This window comes from Pristiophorus japonicus, unplaced genomic scaffold (assembly GCF_044704955.1).
Source record: "Pristiophorus japonicus isolate sPriJap1 unplaced genomic scaffold, sPriJap1.hap1 HAP1_SCAFFOLD_46, whole genome shotgun sequence".
Lineage (NCBI taxonomy): Eukaryota > Metazoa > Chordata > Chondrichthyes > Pristiophoridae > Pristiophorus > Pristiophorus japonicus.
In genome coordinates, this window is record NW_027254363.1 from 69,947 (window position 1) to 79,906 (window position 9,960).

Here is a 9,960-nt window from a genome sequence, read left to right on the forward strand (position 1 = left end):
CGCACTCTGGTGTCAGATAACTCACGAACAAATATATTACACTGTGCATCAGGATCAGGGACGGAATGTCATCCCCCTGGTCCTATGCAATAGGCTCGAGTGGTTGAATGGCCTCCTCCTCTTTCTGTGCAACAGGTTCGTGGGTTTGGCAATCCATTCTCGTCATCTATGCAGCAGCTGCGCGCGACCGAAAAGAGTTCCACTGTTCTATCACGTGTCCTTTGCAAGTTTTTGAGCGGTTAATGGACTCAGCCTGTCAGAGGCTCGATGTCTTGCTCCTGTTGCTGTGCAAATGACCCAGTGCGCCCAGAGAATTCAGAGGATAATTGGAGACGTTGTGTAACAGCAAGTGCAGGGGCCGCAGTTTCACATCTCTGAAGTATTGATTTGCTGCAAATTTGATTGTGCTGCCCAGGAAACATCAAATCCTGACCTAAAATCTGTCTCTGGTGGGACTCAAACCCACAATTTTTGAATGCCTGATATTACGTTGACTAAAAGTATATTTGTCTGATATTTCGCAACGATCTTTCAACTGTTATAACGAATCCATCTTGTAGCTGCGATGGCCGAGTGGTTAAGGCGTTGGACTTGAAATCCAATGGGGTTTCCCCACGCAGGTTCGAACCCTGCTCGCAGCGATTTAAAAGGGAATATTTCACTCTTTGATTTGATCAATGGGATCTGATCAGACTTCTCTCCACTGCCTTTTATTACACTTATAGTGTTCGAATTGTCAACACTATTAATTTACAGGCATTAATTAGTGTTGGTTTGTTGGAAACTATTTGCAAAGATCAGTGAGAAATATACACAGGAAATAGAATGACAAAATACCTTTTAATAAAGAGCCCTGCAAGGAAATCACCTTCAGCTAATGGTTTTATTTTTAAAGTTGAACAACATTTTACAAAAGCACCCGCACAAGCCTCAAATCTGCAATTTTCTGATAACATTAGGGTTTGCACCAAGGTGAGACGCCTTAGCCAAATGGTCACGCGCTCGTTGCAGTTCAGAGCAGCGTAATGGTGAGAATGAGGGATTACACACCGGTATTGTATTTATTGCTGTTTGATATTTTCCACTGCAGACCAATCACCGGCAGTGAGCCATTCTGTGATTGAAATACGAGACGTAGTAAAGCAGCGGATGATAAGCAAACGTCCATTAAATGCTTCAAACACGCCGCAGGTCCATGAGCTCTCTGCAGAACTAATGTTTTGCAGCATTGCTTCAATGTATTGCAAGGTCCCGTGTGAGATGTTTTCCGAAATGTTTAAGCTGCTATAAAATACTGTCACCTTAACACGAAGAATAAAATAAATAGCCAGTACGTGAATAAAACCCGCTACTTTGGCATGGTTCGCATCAGGCTCCAAAAATAGAGCTCGCCCGCCTTATTAATATGCACTTTTTTCAGACGCTGGGAAAGAAAAAAAACTTTCATTTCTACGGCGAATATCACCTCAGGATTTCCCAAAGCAGTTCGCAGCAAATTAAGTGCATCTAAATTGTGGCCACTGTTGTCATGTCGAAATGCAAAAAATGACAGCATGGAAGGAGGACATTTGAGCCCATCGTGCAGGTGCCGGCCGACCAAGACCTTCCCAGCCTGAATCCCACTTTCCAACTCGATGTCCGCTCTGTAGGGTACTGCAATTTTAAATGCTCATGCAAGTATTTTTAAAGTTAATGAGGGTTCCTGCCACTACCAACCAGTCAGGCAGCGAGTTCCAGACTCCCACGACAAACACATAGCTTGTCGCAACAGCTGAACTTCCCCAAGAACATTAAATATATTTCCCGTGGTTGTTAACCACTCTGCCAAGGGAGACAAGTTCTTCCTACCCACTCTTTTTTGGTCTCTGATAATTTTATACACCGAAATAAGGTCTCGCATCAGCGTCCTCTGTTCCATAGCAAACTGAACAGCATTTCCAATCTTTCCTTAAAGCAATATTCTCCAGTCCAGGCAACATTCTGAACACAGTACTCCAACTGTTTTATTCAGTTCAAGTATAACCTCCTTGCTCTTGTATTCAATGCCGCGAGAAATGAAGTGAAATATTCAACATGCCTTCTGAACCACATGATCTACCTGGCTTGCTACGTTCAGGAATCTGTGGATCTGCAATCAGCTGTTCCTTTTTTCCCCTACATATTTCAGCATCGTACCAATTAATGTTCATTACCTTGCCTTGTTAGACCTCCTCAAATACATTACCTCACAATTATCCGAATTGAATTATTTGCTGATATATCAATCCCGCCATCCCGGCCATCAGACTGGTGAACCTTCGCTGCACTCCCTCAATAGCAAGAATGTCCTTCCTCAAGTTAGGAGATAGGAACTGTACACAATACTCCAGGTGTGGCCTCACCAAGATCCTGTACAACTTTAGTAACACCTCCTTGCCCCTGTACTCAAATCCCCTCGCTATGAAGGCCAACATGCCATTTGCTTTCTTAACTGCCTGCTCGACCTGCATGCCAACCTTCAGTGACTGATGCACCCAGGTCTCGTTGCACTTCCCCCTTTCCTAATCAGTCACCATTCAGATAATAGTCTGTCTCTCTGTTTTTACAACCAAAGTGGATAAGCTCACATGTATCCATATTATACTTCATCAGCCAGGCCTTTTCCCACTCACCTATCCTATACAAGTCACTCTGCAGCCTCATAGCATCCTCTTAGCTGTTCACACTGCCACCCAACTTAGTGTTATCCGCAAACTTGGAGATTCTACATTTAATCTCCTCGTCTAAATCATTAATGTACAATGTAATCATCTGTGGCCCCAGCACAGAAACTTGTGGTACCCCAGGAGTCACTGCCTGCCATACAGAAAAGTACCCATTTAATGCTACTCTTTGCTTCCTTTCTGCCAAACAGTTCTCAATCCATGTCAACACACTACTCCCAGTCCAAAGTGCTTCAACTTTGCACATTGATCTCTTGTGTGGGATCTTGTCGAAAGCATTTTGAAAGTCCAAATATACCACATCAACTGGTTCCCCCTTATCCACTCTACATGAAACATCCTCAAAAAATTCCAGAAGATTTATCAAGCATGAATTCCCTTTCACAAATCCATGCTGACTTGGACCTATCATGTCACCTCTTTCCAAATACGCTGCTGTGATATCCTTAATAATTGATTCCATCATTTTACCGACGACCGATGTCAGGCTGACCGATCTATAAATCCCTGTTTTCTCTCTCCCTCATTTTTTAAAAAGTGCGTTTACTTTGGCACTCGAGAGAAACTGATCCAGAGTCTATGGAATGTTGGAAAATGACTGTCAATGTATCCGTTATTTCCAAGGCCACCTCGTTAAGTACTCTGGCACACAGACCATCAGGCCCTGGAGATTATCAGCCTTCAATCACATCAATTTCCCCAACTCAATTTCCTGACTAATAAGGATTTCCCTCAGTACCTCCTTCTTACCAGACCCTCTGACACCTTTTATATCTGGAAGGTTTTTGTGTCCTCCTTAGTAGATACAGAATCGAAGTACTTGTTCAATTGGTCTGCCATTTCTTTGTTACCAGTTATGACTTCCCCTGATTCTGACTGCTGGGGACCTACGTTTGTCTTTATGAACCTTTTTCACTTTACATATCTACAGTGGCTGTTGCAGTACATGTCAATGATGCCTGCAAGCTTCTTCTCGTACTCTATTTTTCCTGCTCTAATCAAATCCTTTGTCCGCCTCTGCTGAGTTCAAAATTTCTCCCAGTTCTCGGGTACGCTGATATTTCGGGCAATTTTTATGCCACTAACTTGGCTTTAATACTATCCTTGATTTCCGTTAATAGCCACGGTTGAGCCACCTTCGCTTTATTATTGTTTATGCCAGACAGGGATGTACAATTGTTGGAGTTCATATACGCGGTCTTTAAATGTCTGCCGTTGCCCATCCACTGTCAACCCCTGAAGTATCATTCTCCAATCTAGCCTAGCCAATTCACGCCTCATGCCTTCGAAGTTACCCATCTTTATGTTCTGGACCATGGTCTCTGAATTAACTGTTTCCTTCTTCACCTAATGTAGAATTCCACCATATTATGGTCACTCTTTCCCAAGGGGCCTGGCACAATAAGATTGCTAATCAATCCTCTCTTATAGAAGTATAGAAAGATAGAAACCAGGTGCAGGAGTAGGCCATCCGGCCCTTCTTGCCTGCACCGCCATTCAATGAGTTCATGGCTGAACATGCAACTTCAGTACTCCATTCCTGCTTTCTCACCATACCCCTTCATTCCCCGAGTAGTAAGGACTTCATCTCACTCCTTTTTGAATATATTTAGTGAATTGGCCTCAACAACTTTCTGTGGGAGAGAATTCCACAGGTTCACCACTCTCTGGGTGAAGAAATTCCTCCTTATCTCGTTCGTAAATGGCTGCCCCCTTATCCTTAGACTGTGTCCCCTGGTTCTGGACTTTCCCCAACATTGGGAACATTCTTCCTGCATCTAACCTGTCTAACCCCGTCAGAATTTTAAACGTTTCTAGGAGGTCCCCTCTCATTTTTCTGAACTCCAGTGATTACAAGCCCAGTTGATCCAGTATTTCTTGATAGGTCATTCCCGCCATCCCGGGAATCAGTCTGGTGAACCTTCGCTGCACTCCCTCAATAGCAAGAGTGTCCTTCCTCAGGTTAGCAGACGAAAACTGTACGTAATTCTCCAGGTGTGGCCTCACCAAGGCCCTGTACAACTGTAGCAACACCTCCCTGCCCCTGTACTCAAATCCCCTCGCTATGAAGGCCAACATGCCATTTGCTTTCTTAACCGCCTGCTCTACCTGCATGCCAACCTTCAATGACTGATGTACCATGACACCCAGGTCTCGTTGCACCTCCCCTTTTCCTAATCTGTCACCATTCAGATAATGGTCTGTCTCTCTGTTTTACCATCAAAGTGGATAACCACACATTTATCCATATTATACTTCATCTGCCATGCATTTGCGCAATCACCTATCCTATCCAAGTCGCTCTGCATCCTCATAGCATCCTCCTCGCAGCTCACACTGCCACCCAACTTAGTGTCATCCGCAAATTTGGAGATACTTCGTTTAATCCCCTCGTCTAAATCATTAATGTACAATGCAAACAGCTGGAGCCCCAGCACAGAACCTTGCGGTACCCCACTAGTCACTGCCTGCCATTCTTAAAATTCACCATTTACTCCTACTCTTTGTTTCTGTCTGACAACCAGTTCTCAATCCATGTCAGCACACTACCCCCAATCCCATGTGCTTTAACTTTGCACGTTAATCTATTGTGTGGGACCTTGTCGAAAGCCTTCTGAAAATCCAAATATACCACATCAACTAGTTCTCCCTTTTCCACTCTGCTGGAAACATCCTCAAAAAATTCCAGAAGATTTGTCAAGCATGATTTCCCTTTCACAAATTCATGCAGACTTGGACCTATCATGTGACCTTTTTCCAAATGCACTGCTATGACATCCTTAATAATTGATTCTATCATTTTACCCAATACCGATGTCAGGCTGACCAGTCTATAATTCCCTGTTTTCTCTCGCCCTCCTTTTTTAAAAAGTGGGGTTACATTGGTTACCCTCCACTCCATAGGAACTGATCCAGAGTCAATGGAATGTTGGAAAATGACTGTCAATGCATCCACTATTTCCAAGGCCACCTCCTTAAGTACTCTGTGATGCAGTCCATCAGGACCTGGGGATTTATCGGCCTTCAATCCCATCAATTTCCCCAACACAATTTCCCGACTAATTAGGATTTCCCTCAGTTCCTCCTCCTTACTTGACCCTCCGACCCCTTTTATATCCGGAAGGTTGTTTGTGTCCTCCTCAGTGAATACCGAACGAAAGTACTTGTTCAATTGGTCCGCCATTGCTTTGTTCCCCGTTATGACTTCCCCTGATTCTGACTGCAGGGGACCTACGTTTGTCTTTACTAACCTTTTTCTCTTTACATATCTATCGAAAATTTGCAATCCGTCTTAATGTTCCCTGCAAGCTTCCTCTCCTACTCTATTTTTCCCTGCCCTAATCAAACCCTTTGTCCTCCTCTGCTGAGTTCTAAATTTCTCCCAGTTTTCGGGTTCGCTGCTATTTCTGGCCAATTTGTATGCCACTTCCTTGGCTTTAATACTATCCCTGATTTCCCTTGATAGCCATGGTTGAGCCACCTTCCCTTTTTTCTTTTTACGACAGACAGGAATGTACAATTGTTGTAGTTCATCCATGCGGTCTCTAAACGTCTGCCATTGCCCATCCACAGTCAACCCCTTCAGTATAATTCGGCAATCTATCTCAGCCAATTCACGCCTCATACCTTCAAAGTTACCCTTCTTTAAGTTCTGGACCATGGTCTCTGAATTAACTGTTTCATTCTCCATCCTAATGCAGAATTCCAGCATATTATGGTCACTCTTCCACAAGGGGCCTCGCACAACGAGATTGCTAATTAATCCTCTCTCATTACACAACACCCAGTCTAAGATGGCCTCCCCCCTAGTTGGTTTCTCGACATATTGGTCTAAAAAAACATCCCTATGCAATCCAGGAAATCCTCCTCCACCGTATTACTTCCAGTTTGGTTGACCCAATCTATGTGCATATTAAAGTCACCCATTATAACTTCTGCACCTTTATTGCACGCACCCCTAATTTCATGTTTGATGCCTTCCCTAACATCACTACTACTGTTTGGAGGTCTGTACACAACTCCCACTAACGTTTTTTGCCCTTTGGTATTCTGCAGCTCTCCCCATATCGATTCCACTTCATCCAAGCTAATGTCTTTCCTTACAATTGCATTATTTCCTCTTTAACCAGCAACGCCACCGCGCCTCCTTTTCCTTTCTGTTTATCCTTCCTCAATGCTGAGTACCCTTGGATGTTGACTTCCCAGTCTTTGTCATCTTGGAGCGATGTCTCCATGGTGCCAACTACATCGTATCCGTTAACTGCTGTCTGCACAGGTAATTCGTCCACCTCATTCCGAATACTCCTCGTATTGAGGCACAGAGCTTTAAGGCTTGCCTTTTTAAAACAATTTGACACTTTAGAATTTTGCTGCAACGTGGCCATTTTTGTCTTTTGCCTTGTGTTTCTCTGCACGCCACTTTTACTCATCTCCTTTCTGTCTGTTCCAAAGTCTCCATTTTGTTTCCCTCCGTCTCTCTGCATTGGTTCCCATTCCCCTGCCATATTAGTTCAACTCATCACCAAGAGCACTAGCAAACACTCCTGCGAGGACATTGGTTCCTGTCCTGCCTCGGTGCAGACCATCTGGTTTGTACTGGTCAAACCTCCCCCAGAAACTGTTCCAATGTCCAAGGAATGTGAATCCCTCCGTCCTACACCACTGCAAAAGCCACGTATTCATCTGAGCTATCCTGCGATTCCTACGCTGACTAGCACGTGGCACTGGTAGCAATCCTGAGATTACACATTTTGTGGTCCGACATTTTGATTTAGCTCCTAGCTCCTTAAATTCGTCTTGTAGGACCTCATCCCGTTTTTTACCTATCTTTTGCACCAATTTGCACCACGATAACTATCTGTTCACCCTTCCTTTTTAGAATGTCCTACACCCGCTCCGAGACATTCTTGACCATTGCACCAGGGAGGAAACATACAATCCTGGAGTCTCTTTTGCGGCCGCAGAAACGCCTGTCTTTTCCCCTTACAATTGAATCCCCTATCACTTTCTCTCTCCCACACTTTTTCCTGCCCTCCTGTGCAGCAGAGCCAGCCACGGTGCCATGAACTTGGCTGCTGTTGCCCTCCCCTGATGAGTCATCCCCCTCAACAGTACTCATAGCAGTGTATCTGTTTGCAGGGGGATGACCGCAGTACACCACTGCACTATCTTCCTTGCACTGCTCTTCCTGTTGGTCTTCCATTCACTATCTGGTTGTGGACCCTTTCCCTGCAGTAAGACAAACTCGCTACACGTGCTAATCACGTCATTCTCAGCATCGTGGATGCTCCAGAGTGAATCCACCTTCAGCTCCAATTATGCACCGTGGCCCGTCAGGAGCTGGACGCAAATACATTTCCACAGATGTAGTTGTCAGGTACACCGGATGTGTCCCTCAGATCCCACATAGTACAGGAGGTGTATATCACGTGTCCGAGATCTCCTGCCGTGAATTAACCCTGAGATGAACTTAATTTGGCGACAACAATGTTAACAGTTTATTTACAGATATAAAAAAAATAAAAAGATAAGCTATCTTTTGATTACTTTCTACTCCTTTTTTGTTTTCTCGCCCCGCTGCAGATGCACAAGCACGCCTTTTGTAGGCCTGGCACGCTGCCGCTTCGCTTCTCGTCCTCCCGCTGGGCCTCCCCGACTCACGCTCGCCTTTTGTAGGCCTGGGCCGCTGCAGCTTCACCTCTCGACCTCCCGCTGAGGCTCTGCGACTCACGCTGGCCTTTTGTAGGCCTCGGCCTCGGCAGCTCCGCCTCTCGACCTCCCGCTGGGCCTCCCCGACTAAGGCTGGCCTTTTGTAGGCCTGGGACACTGCCGGTCCGCATCTCGACCTTCAACTGGGCCTCCCCGACACACGCTGGCCTTTTGTAGGCCTGGGACGCTGCCGCTCCGCATCACGACCTCTCGCATCAACGGGGCTTGTATTCACTGGAGTTCAGAAGAATGAGAGGGGATCGTATAGAAACGTTTACAATTCTGACGGCTTTAGATAGGTTAGAAGCAGGAAGAATGTTCCCAATGTTGGGGAAGTCCAGAACCAGGGTTCACAGTCTAAAGGTAAGGGGTAAGCCATTTAGGACCGAGATGAGGAGAAACGTCTTCACCCAGAGAGTAGTGAACCTGTGGAATTCTCTACCACAGAATGTTGTTGAGGCCAATTCACTAAATATATTCAAAAAGGAGTTAGATGTAGTCCTTACTACTCGGGGAATCAACGTGTATGGCGAGAAAGCTGGAGTGGGGTACTGAAGTTGCATGTTCAGCCATGAACTCATTGAATGGCGGTGCAGGCTCGAAGGGCCGAATGTCCTACTCCTGCACCTATTTTCTGTTTCTATATTTCTATTTGCCACTGTTCTGCCCACCTGACCAGGGCATTGGTTTCTTCCTGCAGTTTGCAGCTTTCTGCATCATTATCAACGACACAGAGACAGGACATTTGGCCCAAGCATTCCATGCCGGCATTCATGCCCCACTTTATCCACCTGGAACAGCTTCTGCCATTGTGAATAGTTACATGTTACGGCACAAATCGCTGAAGAAATACCACCAAAGATGTGTCAGCAAGATCCTTCAAATGGCCCAGGACAGACGCACCAACATGTGTGTCCGTGATCAGGCCGACATCTCCAGCATTTAAGCACTGACCATACTCAACCAGCTCCATTGAGCAGGCCTCATTTTCACATGGCTGATGCAATATTCCCACAGCGAGCGCTCTGCTCGGAAATCCTACACGGCAAGCGAAGCACAGTTTGGCATAGAAATCATTTCAAGCACACCCATCAAGCCTCTTGATAAAATGCAACTTCTCCACCGAAACCTGGTCGTCCCTGGCGAAAGACCATCCCAATTGAAGGGAGAGCATCCGGGAGGGCACTGAGCAACTTGAGTTTCGTCCCCGAATGCATGCAACAAGCAAGCGGTGGAAGGAACTTGTGGCAAACCAGACTCACTACCCATTTTTACCTTCAACGAATGACTGTCCGACCTGTGACAGAGACTGTAATTACCTTATTGGACTGTTCAGTCACCAAATAACTCACTTTTAGAGGGCTACCTAAAATGATGATTGTCCAGTTATGTTTGTGGTGAATGCTAACCCCCGAGAAGCTTGGTGGTGGGGGATTATGTGATGGTTATTGTTATGTATGTGAACCTTACTTGTGTGTAAGATTTGCCAACAGAGGGCACACCTGTGGAAGACCTATGAGTCATGTGTGTGTAACCTGGCATTAACCAG

At 45.4% G+C, this 9,960-nt stretch overlaps 1 non-coding gene across 1 annotated transcript; it reads left to right on the plus strand.

Annotated features, from left to right (window-relative positions):
* Nucleotides 1-559: 559 nt before the first annotated feature.
* On the plus strand, nucleotides 560-641 carry trnas-uga (transfer RNA serine (anticodon UGA)). Its single transcript has one exon. It is a non-coding gene; the product is annotated as a tRNA-Ser (tRNA).
* Nucleotides 642-9,960: the final 9,319 nt, after the last annotated feature.